Below are 10356 nucleotides of genomic sequence, written 5' to 3' on the forward strand. Positions count from 1 at the left end.
GCAATCCGAGTTCAGTTGGGGTGGTTGCGGGCTGGGTTGGGCGGCCCCCGCCGGGTCGTTGCGATCGCAATTGGGCGGGTGGTCTGCCGACAGGTCCCTTTGTCGCGCTGCTGGTGCCGGGCAGCTTTGGCGGGATGGAGCCTCTCTGCTCCGGTGGAGAGTGAGGGGTGGGGGTGGGATCCTCGTGGAGAATCCCAGCTGGTAGGTTTCTCTGTTCCTGGCAATCCGCTGTTCTGCGAACCGGTACCTGGTGATCTGCAAACGGCCCCCTGTGTCTCTGGGGCTCCGGCAGCCCCCGCCGGGTCGGCTGGCCGGCGGCTTGGTGCACTGCCACGCGGCCAGTAAAGGTTGGGGGAGGGGTCTTCGCTCTTCTCTGTTCTGAAATTCTTCTTTTCCTCTCTTTCTTTTTTTGTTATTTTCCACCTCTGGTTTTTCTCTGAGTGTTCGTCTTTTTGTTGTTGTCGGTCTCTTGGGGAGATTAAGCGTTGGAACTCGAACTTTCTTTTTGGTTAGAGAGAGCTGTGGCATTTCCCTCCTGCCCCATCGCCATCTTGGTCCCCCCTGCTATACGTATTCTATGTACTTTTGTCTGTAATGTTAGCTACTCATGAGGATGAGGTCTAAGGATCAAGATTCCAAGTCAGCCTGTGCCAAAAGGTTTGTCAGACACTTATTTCCAATTAACCAGTCAAAATTCAAAAGTTGAGGTGTGGCTCAAGTGGTAGAACACACCAGCCTTGACTCATAAAGCCAAACAAGAGCACAAGACCCTGAGTTCAAGTGCCAGGGATAGCAAATGCATATACACAAAAGAGTAATCATCTTGGTAAATTACTTTATAGTTTCTTGGAGATTTTAAACCGTGACAAACCAAAGAATTAGCAATAGTAATCCTCAGCGCTTATCTATGAAAAAACTTTTTAAATGTGTGTATATAATAAAAGAATGTTCTAGAAACAATCCAAATGTTCATCAACTCATTCAGTTGAATTATTGGATACTGTAACATGTAACATGAATGCATCTCAGTTCTGTGCTGCATAAACCCAAGTCAGTTCCTTGAAGTAATTTTTGTTTATACACAATCAAAGAAAAAGGGAAACTAATTTATGTCAATAGGAATCAAAATAGTGGTAAGCATTTATTGGAAATAGTTATATGAGGAAAATGTCTAGAGTGATGTGTTTATGGTCATTCAAGTGAATGCATTGAACTGTATATTGACATCTGTTCACTTGGATTTTTTTTAAAAATCACCATATAATAATTGATTTTTAGGTTTTATTTTTTTATTTTATTATTATTTTTATTTTTTTCATATAATAATTTTAACATGATGCTAGGTCCTTCTTGAATTGGGTTGTAAAGTTTCCCCCAAAAGTCCATATATTAAAAATTTGGTGGTCAATGTTTGATGATAATCGACAGGGCTTGGGACCTTTCACTGCTGGGCTATATTACAACAAAGTTAGGTCATTGGGCTGCACCGTTGCAGGGGAAATTGGACCTCCTGCTATGAAGTGAGCAACTTTGCTCTCCTCATGCTCCCTACCATACTATTCTGCTTTGTCAGAAATCACAAAGCAACAAACAGTTAACAAATCTAGGTCTAACACCATAAGACAATATAAACCATTCTTCCTTTGAAAGTGATTTGTTGGGGAATATTTTCATAGCCATGGAAAGCTATCTCACCTTGTCTTTTATAACCACATGTATTAAAATACCTAATTCTTTCAGTTTCCAATCAGTAGAACAAAATTGGTAGTCACATGTTAATATTTGTCAGAATACATTGCTGAAAGATAGTAGTTGTTTTTTTAAAAAAAATCCCATTTTCTACTCCTTAATTTAGCCTCTAATTTTGGTATTGAGAATTCTCTGAGAGAATAGAGTGTGAGTAGTGGCAGCGGTCACAAACCTTGGCAGCTTTGGAGGCATCCAATAGAAATGTCCTTCACTATTTATATTCTCCACCCATACTGCCTAGAGGAAAATTCAGTAAATTGTGGTTCATTTGTATTCCCAGACTAGCACACTATATACTAGTTTTTCTGAAGCAAAAGTGAGTTGCTAAGGAAATATTAATATTATTAATTCTGGTTCACATCATAATTGAGATCAATAATACTATAATCAATAATTATATAATTGCTAATTATAAGTGATAATATGGTTGTTATTAATTATTAATATGAATAATATATTTATAGGTATTTTTGAAAACATTTTACTACCAGTTTCACATATTCCAGAAAGCATTGCCATTTAATCTGAAATAATGGTTTATTTATATATGTACATATACACACATATATGTTTATGTTTGTATATATATATGTAGACACACCCCTATTCCCCTACATAAATATGCATATATATATTCAGAATATTGTTTTATATTTTACATATGCATGTATTGAGTGTTACGAATTTTATGTACTTATTGTTTTCTACATTTTTGAATGTTCCAACTTGTAATCAACAATTTTATCAACAATAAATTAAGAAAGCAGGACAACTCATTTCTATATTTAGATAATATGAGAGATTCTTAAGGTTTTTAAGAAAAGATTAAAATTTATAGAATGATTCAAAAACATAATCAGCACCATAATATAAAAGAAGGAACATATGCTAGTGAGTTTTGAACCATTGCTTCCCAAATGGACAAAAGTCTAAGAGGAAGGGATGATTAAAACTTCCAAGAAAGCAAACTAATTAATTTTAGGAATATATTATTTTACAAATGATAAATTATTAATTCAAGGAAGATACTCAAATTGTTAAGAGGTAGATAGAGGATTAAGCCCCATTGTATATAATTCTAGAGCTTTTGCTTCATTAGTAAGTTTCCTTGCTAAAGAACAAAACAAGAATTAACATCTTTAAAACAGGTATTTATATCCTTGTCTAGGAGCAAGAATAATGTTGCCAAAATGTTAGAATTATTTTTATCTACTTTCTCCCTTGTGTTTCTTTTGATCATATTCTTACCTCTTTCCAAGAAGTGCTGTAAATTTAGGCTGTGTGTTAATTTGTATCTTCCTCTCCACAGTTTCTTACAGGCATTCGGCTGTCTGCAGATGTCAGGCCCCTAGGCTGTAAAATCTGCTAAGCAAATTGCTTTGAAATATTCTCCCTCAAAAAGCCATTTGTTTAACTTTCTCATAAATCTGGTCTCAGTTGCTTTCCTAACATGACTTCTCTGACATTTGTGTTCTTTTGCACCCTAGTGTTTTGTAGTGAATGAGCAGTCATTTTCTAGAACCTTCAAACTCCATTCTTTGCCTTCTCTGTGTTTTATTTATGCCTAGTTTGTAGGCATGGATACTCAACAGTGATGGAAATCTGTCTGATCCCACTAGAGGGCCACTATATCGTCAATGTAAGATTTAGAGACTGCATTTTCATGCTCAATGAGAGAATTATTTGGTTGTAATAGGTGCATTATGTGCTATATGAGCTCATAAATTCTGCACACTATTCAAATATCATTATACAACTTACTCTTCTGTTTTATTTAAAATGGCTTCCTCAGAATACATTCAAACAGACAATTGAACTTTAACCTCGCCTTTCTGTGTTTATAGACGATTCTGCCTGGTTGTACTCATTGGTCATCTTGGTGTTAATAGCACCTAATCTGATGAAAAATGCTAACATTTCAGTCATACTTTTAATAATCTTTAATAGTTAAATTACCTAAGCATCTTGTCTGTTCAGAACACAGATAAATAGTAAGCTAGTTATATTGACAGCTTCTAATCTTTAATTGCTAATGTTAGTAGAGTACTTAATTGTAAAGTGGATGGAGAAGGCTTGGATTTTTTTAAGGTCTAGATTAAAATCTTTCCTCTACTGAACGTATTCACTGAAGAACTACTGAAAGGAACTACTAGAGCTACTGCTTGAATTATCATCTATAATAGGATTAACATCCTCCCTGCAATATTAGTATACTCTGTGTGTGTGGGGGTGTGTGTGTGTATGTGTGTGTGTGTGTCCTATAGTATGCTAAGTCTTATGTACTCAACTAGTAGGATTTTTTTTTGGGGGGGGGTCCTGTCATGGGGCTTGAACTCTGGGCCTGGGAGCTGTCCCTCAGCTCTTCAGCTCAAGGCTAGCGCTCTACCACTTGAGCCACAGGGCCACTTCCGGTTTTTTTCTTTTTGCTTATGTGGTGCTGCGGAATTGAACCCAGGGCTTCATGCATGCAAGGCAAATGCTCTACCACTAAGCCACCTTCCCAGCCCCACTAGTAGGATTTTATATACAAGAGTTTCAAATGATTCCTAAGAAAATTCATTACAGAAGTATACTTCTCAAACTGGGCTCTGGTGGCTCACACCTGTAATCCTAGCTACTCAGGAGGCTGAGATCTGAGGATCGCGGTTCAAAGCCAGCCTGGGCAGGAGAGACCGTGAGACTCTTATCTCCAATAAGCCACCAGAAAACCGGAAGTGGCGCTGTAGCTCAAGTACAAGTACAAGTGGTAGAGCGCTCGCCTTGAGATGAAGAGCTGAGGGACAGCGCCCAGGCCCAGAGTTCAAGCCCCACGACCGACAAAAACAAAAAGTATACTTCTCCATTTGCTATTTTGGAAGTGAGGACATCCTTGCAGGTTGTCAAGGCAAAAACCAAAACTATTTAAGTGAAAGTATTTGTCACAGGTTGGATCTTGCTAGCTACAATGACACATCCTTATATGCTTCTGATATTAAATAAGATTGAGGAAATGAGTAGGGTTGGGTCTGCAAATAAGTTCCTACAACTATTGACTTTCATCTTCTCAGCTGAATTATTATTACTATTTGTGATAATCCTGGGACTTGAACTCCAGGCCTGGGCTCTGATCCTGAGCTTTTCTGCTGAAAGCTAGCACTCTACCACTTGTACTATAGCTCCACTTTTGGCTTTTATTTGTTTTTTTTTTTAAGTGGTTAATGGAGATAAAACTTTTATTGAATTTCCTGCCCAGGATTTCAAACCATGATCTTCAGATCTCAGACTCCTAAATACTTAGGATTACAAGTGTGAGCCACTGGCATGCAGATATAAATCATTTTTTCATAATTGAATGATAAAACTGTGTTAGTAGTTGGCATCAGTCTTGGACTCAGTTTTGCTCTGAAAACCCTGTCACATACTTTCAGTGGGAGGAAGCCATAGGAGTTCTGTTTGAATAGTTCCTTTTAAATTCTAATAAGGTTTTCTGAAGCACATTTCAAAATACCGGTGGTCCCTCACAACCACTTCAGCACTAGCTCAGAGGCAAGTTTTATCTTTCATCTTCCAAACAACTTCAAAAAGTTTACTTCTGAAATAAGGATTTCTTTTCCCATAAAAATTCAAAGAGCTTTGCAGCTTCATGTGAAAGAAGAATTCTTGGCTTTCAGGAATGAGTTTTAAAAGCCAATAATGTTTTAGTGCCTGGTTACAAGGTCTTATGGACCTGCAAAACCCTTCAGTTGTCATCACCTTTGCTTCTTGATCTGTTTGCTGGAATATCTAAAGGAGAATCAAAAGGAGAATCTGGGGTATGAAGATGAGGAGAAGCTTAAGACATACTGCCTTTTTGCATCTACCTAAGGATTACAGAGAGACTTTGAAGAAAAGGTAGATAAAGGAAGAAAGGGAGAGAGACAGGGATAATGGGAGAGCAGGTAGGAAAGAGGAAAAAAAGAAGGAAAGAAGGAAGGAGGGAAGGAAGGAAATTAGTTTCCACCTGCACTTGATGGCTATTCAGGTTGTGCTTCATTATTATTATTATTATTATTATTATTATTATTATTATTATTATTATCAGGATTTGTTTTGTCTTTCCTACTGGAGACAAGGATGGGGAAGCTGGTATTAAGTGTTCAGGAGCCATAGCCCTTCCTTCCACTGTAATTTACTCTGGAAAGCAAGCAGCAACTGCAGCTATAATCTTGGGCTTGAGCTTGGCATCTGCCTCAAGGTAAACTGCCTGCCACTTTCTGTAATGATATTTGAAGTGTCTGGAGAGATGTTATTTATGTCATGCACTGTCACTGGAAAGGATATCAGAGAAAAGAGGAAAGAAATTTCTTAGGGATTCTTCAAAAGTGTGTAGAATGTTTTGTCCCAGTAATTCTTGTCAAACAACTGAAATAAACCTTCCTGAGAGGAACGAAAACTGGGTATAGACTCTTTCCTAATCTTCATGATTGTTGTTTCTAGTGCTTTTATCACATTTCTTGTCACAACTCACATAAGGTTTTTTTTTGTTATTTTTCATACATACGTGGTGTTTTCTCTCAAGTGGTTCTTCACCCACTTTCAGGCAAGGCTTTCTTTAAGATTCCTAGAGTACTTCATAGTTTTCATTGTAGTGAATTATATTTCAAGGGTTTGACAATAATCGATGATTTATTTTTGTTTTCTTTAGTCAAGAGAGAATAGATTTGTAATTTTTTTGCTTTCATAGGAAGAAGAAAGAAATCTGTGAAAATCAGTGTCTATTTACGGTAAGGCAGTGAAATATTATCTGGGAAATACTCAGTTTTGGAAGGACTAGCTTTCATTCGGAAGTCACTATCAACTATTTCAAATTTCCAAATATATTGCAAAGTACTAAACAATTATTATTCTTTGTTATATTTATTAATAAATAAGTAACACCTCATAACATCAAATATATGAGCATGTAGAATTAATACTGAACTTTAACAGGTTTTTATCTATTTGAGTTCTTATAATAACGGACAAATGTCCATCATTTTATTTAAGTCTCAAGAGAGAGAGGGAATATTTATGTAACAGAAGTAACAAAATTCTCTTAGATTTGATCATTCTCTTCACAAAGCAAGCTTCTTTGACCCACAAATATGCCATTATACTTACAAAGCTGAGTTCATACCTCACTCCATGCAAGTTCACTGTGTTTGATGGAATAAACATTTGTTTCGATATGCAAGATTAACCTTAGGTAGGCATTTGAAGACGAACATAGATGCATGTGTTGTAATAAATGTCATTTCTCCTTATAGCAACAGAGCCTAGTGTCTAAACAGTAACCCCAATTGGCCCCAATCAACCCTACTCCGCTATTCATTTCAAACACAGTGAACCCAAGACTTTATCCACACTCAGCACACTCAATCTCTCATTATTTTCTTTTGTATTTATATTTTTAATTTTATTTTATTGTCAAGATGCTGTACAGAGGGGTTACATTACATGAATAAGGTAATGATTACATTTCTTGTTGAGCATTGTTATCCCTTCTTTTGTTGTTCTCCCACTGTCCCTCTCCCATCTGCTTCCCTCCCCCTCCCTCCTCCCCCCAAGTTGTAAAGTTCTTTTCCAACATAGTGTCTTGTGGGTATCATTGTTGCAATGGGTCATCCTATGTCCTTGTTTCAGCCTTCTATTATTTCCCTTCCCCTCCACAAATTAGATAAATGTATATAGAAGATTCAAGTTATCAAAATCAAGTACAGTGACAACAAGGGATTGATTTGTACTAAGCTTTCCCTTGTTGATAATTTGTATCTCTAATGGTAACTTTACCTCAGCAGAACAAAGCCAGTGAGATTAGTGGAAACCTTACAAAGGATCTTAGAGAATCTTAGAAGATTCTCTCTTATGCTTGAAACCTGCATCCCTAGCAAATAATAACCACTTTGTCCAATTTCTGGCTCACCTCTCTTTCAATAACAGCTTAGACCCAGAATCTAAGGTCATGTTTTTAATCACCTAGGGTACTATACTCTTCAAACAGGTCTTTTAAAGCTGGTAGATGTTCTGAGGGTATTTGAAGAAGATGCCTTCAGCCACAGGATCTGCACAGCTATATCACTCATACTCCGATCTGAGATAGTCATACAGAGTAGGCTAGGGAGAAGAAGGGCCAGGCACTGTGAACAGATTGCCCAAGATTCCTCATCAGATTATCACTCAGGTGAGAGCATCCTTGACCAGAGGCAGAATCTGCCAGACAAATGGTGAAGAAGTTGAGTTTCAAATCAGAAATGAAACAAAATGGACATCAGATCGCACTTTCCAAAGTAACCTGCCTGCCAGAGTGTCTGAAAACTAGTCTGGTCATGAAATTATTTCTGTTGAAATTATTTCTGGATGAGGAAATAACAAACTTCATTATGAATAAAAACAAACTCTACTTTTCAAGAAGAAGACAGACATAGGACTCATATGCCTTGTCGTATACTCCTGTACAATGTCATAGGACATATACCCCTGTGGTATATTCTCTCTTGTTACTGTAATTGATTTTGGTACCCTGGTATTGTATATATGACTATTTGAATTAGGAAAGGGAAGGTGAACAACAGAATAGTGAGATAAAGGACAAGGGGGAAACCAATGCAAAAGTAATATGCACAAGACAATATTTGGAAACAATCTGTACAACTTAGGTGGGTTTGTAAGGAGGAGGGAAAGTAGGAGAAAACTGAGGGAAGGAGTACCAAGGTTGACAAGAAATGTTCTTATTACCTTATGTATGTAATTGAAGTCCCTCTGTACATCACCTTCAAAAGAAAAATTAAATAAATAAATATAAGATAAATAAATAGATAAATAAAGAAAAGTAGCCAGGGACTCATCTAAGGAAGAGACCTATACACCCATTTTTTTAATGAATATCAATGTAAAATTTCTCAAAAAATTCTTGCCAATCAATTTCAACAATTCATCAAAAAAATCACACACTATTATCAAACAGGATTCATTTCAGGCATGTAAAGTTGGTTCCATATACTCAAGTCAATTATTGTAATTATTTACATCCACCAGAGCAAGGATAAGAACCACATGATCATCTCAATAGATCAGAAAAAGCATTTGACAAGATTCAACACCCCTCTATGATGAAGGCTCTGAAAAAACTAGGAATCCATGGAACATTCCTCAATATAATAAAGACATGTATGAAAAACTTACAGCTAGCATTATACTTAACGGCAAAAAGCTAAAGCCATTTCTTCTAAATTCAGGAATGAGATAAGGATGTCCACTCTCTCCACTCCTCTTCAACTTAGTATTAGAATGCCTAGCCAGGGCAATAAGGTAACATGCAAATACAAATAGGATCCAAACAGGAAAGGTGAAGTAAAACTCTCTCTCTCTTTGTAGCTGATATGATCTTCTATTTCAAGAACCCCTGGAATCTACTCCCAAGTTACTTGAGCTGATTGGAAACTTTGGCAAAGTTGCAGAGCATAAAATTAACCCTTAAAAAATCAATGGCTTTTTGTATGCAAATAGTGAGAAGAGCAAGGCAGAAAGCAGAAAACCAACTCCTTTTGTAATAGGCTCTGACAAAAATAAAATACCTAGGAGTTAACCAAAGCAGTGAAGGTCCTCTATGATGAAAACTTTAAAAACCTAAAAAGGAAATTAAAGCAGAACTAAGGAAATGGAAAAACCTCCATGCTCCTGCATTGAGAGGATTAACAACATGAAAATGGTAATGCTGTCAAAGGTTATCTACAAATTCAATGCAATACCCAACCTCATTCTTTAATGAATTAGAAGAAGCAATCCAAAAATTCATATGGGACAATAAATGACACCAAATAGTAAAATCAATCCTTAGCGAAAGAACAGTATTGAATGTCAAACTTCCAACTCTACTACAAAGCCATAGTAATCAAAACAGCTTGGTACTCACACAAGAACAGACCTGAGGACCAGTGGAATAGGACTAAAGACCCAGAAATGAACCCGCAGACCTAGAGCCAGCTAATCTTAAATAAGGGAGCCAAAAAAATGGAAGAAAGACAGGCTCTTCAGTAAATGGCATTGGCAAAATTGGTTAAATACCTGTAGAAAACTATATCACCCTGCATCAGAATCAACTCCAAATTGATCAATGTCCTCAAAGTCAAAGCAGACACCCTGAAAACATTACAGGAAGGAATAAGAGAAACTCTAGGGCTCCTTGGAACAAGCTGAAATTTTCTTAAAAAAAGAGCCAGAAACACAAAAATTTAAAGAAAGGTTGGACAAATGGGATTGCATGAAACTGCAGAGCTTCTGCATGGCAAAGGACATAGCTAGCAAGATCAATGGAAAGCCCATAAACTGGGAGAAGATCTTCACTAGCCATTTAACTGACAAAGGTCTCATATCTAAAGTATACTTAGAAATCAAATAATTAACCCCCCCAAAAAACAAATACTCAAAGAAACAACCCATTAATAAATGGGCCAAAGGCTTAAAGACAGACTTCCCTGAAGAGGAAATAAGAATGACCAATAGACATATGAAGAAATGCTCAACTTCTCTTGCCATAAAAGAAATGCAAATCAAAACAACATTGAATTCCACCTCATTCCAGTTAGAATGGCTATAATCAAGAAATCTAAT

This window comes from Dipodomys ordii, unplaced genomic scaffold (genome assembly GCF_000151885.1).
Source record: "Dipodomys ordii isolate 6190 unplaced genomic scaffold, Dord_2.0 Scaffold52, whole genome shotgun sequence".
Taxonomy (NCBI): Eukaryota; Metazoa; Chordata; class Mammalia; order Rodentia; family Heteromyidae; genus Dipodomys; species Dipodomys ordii.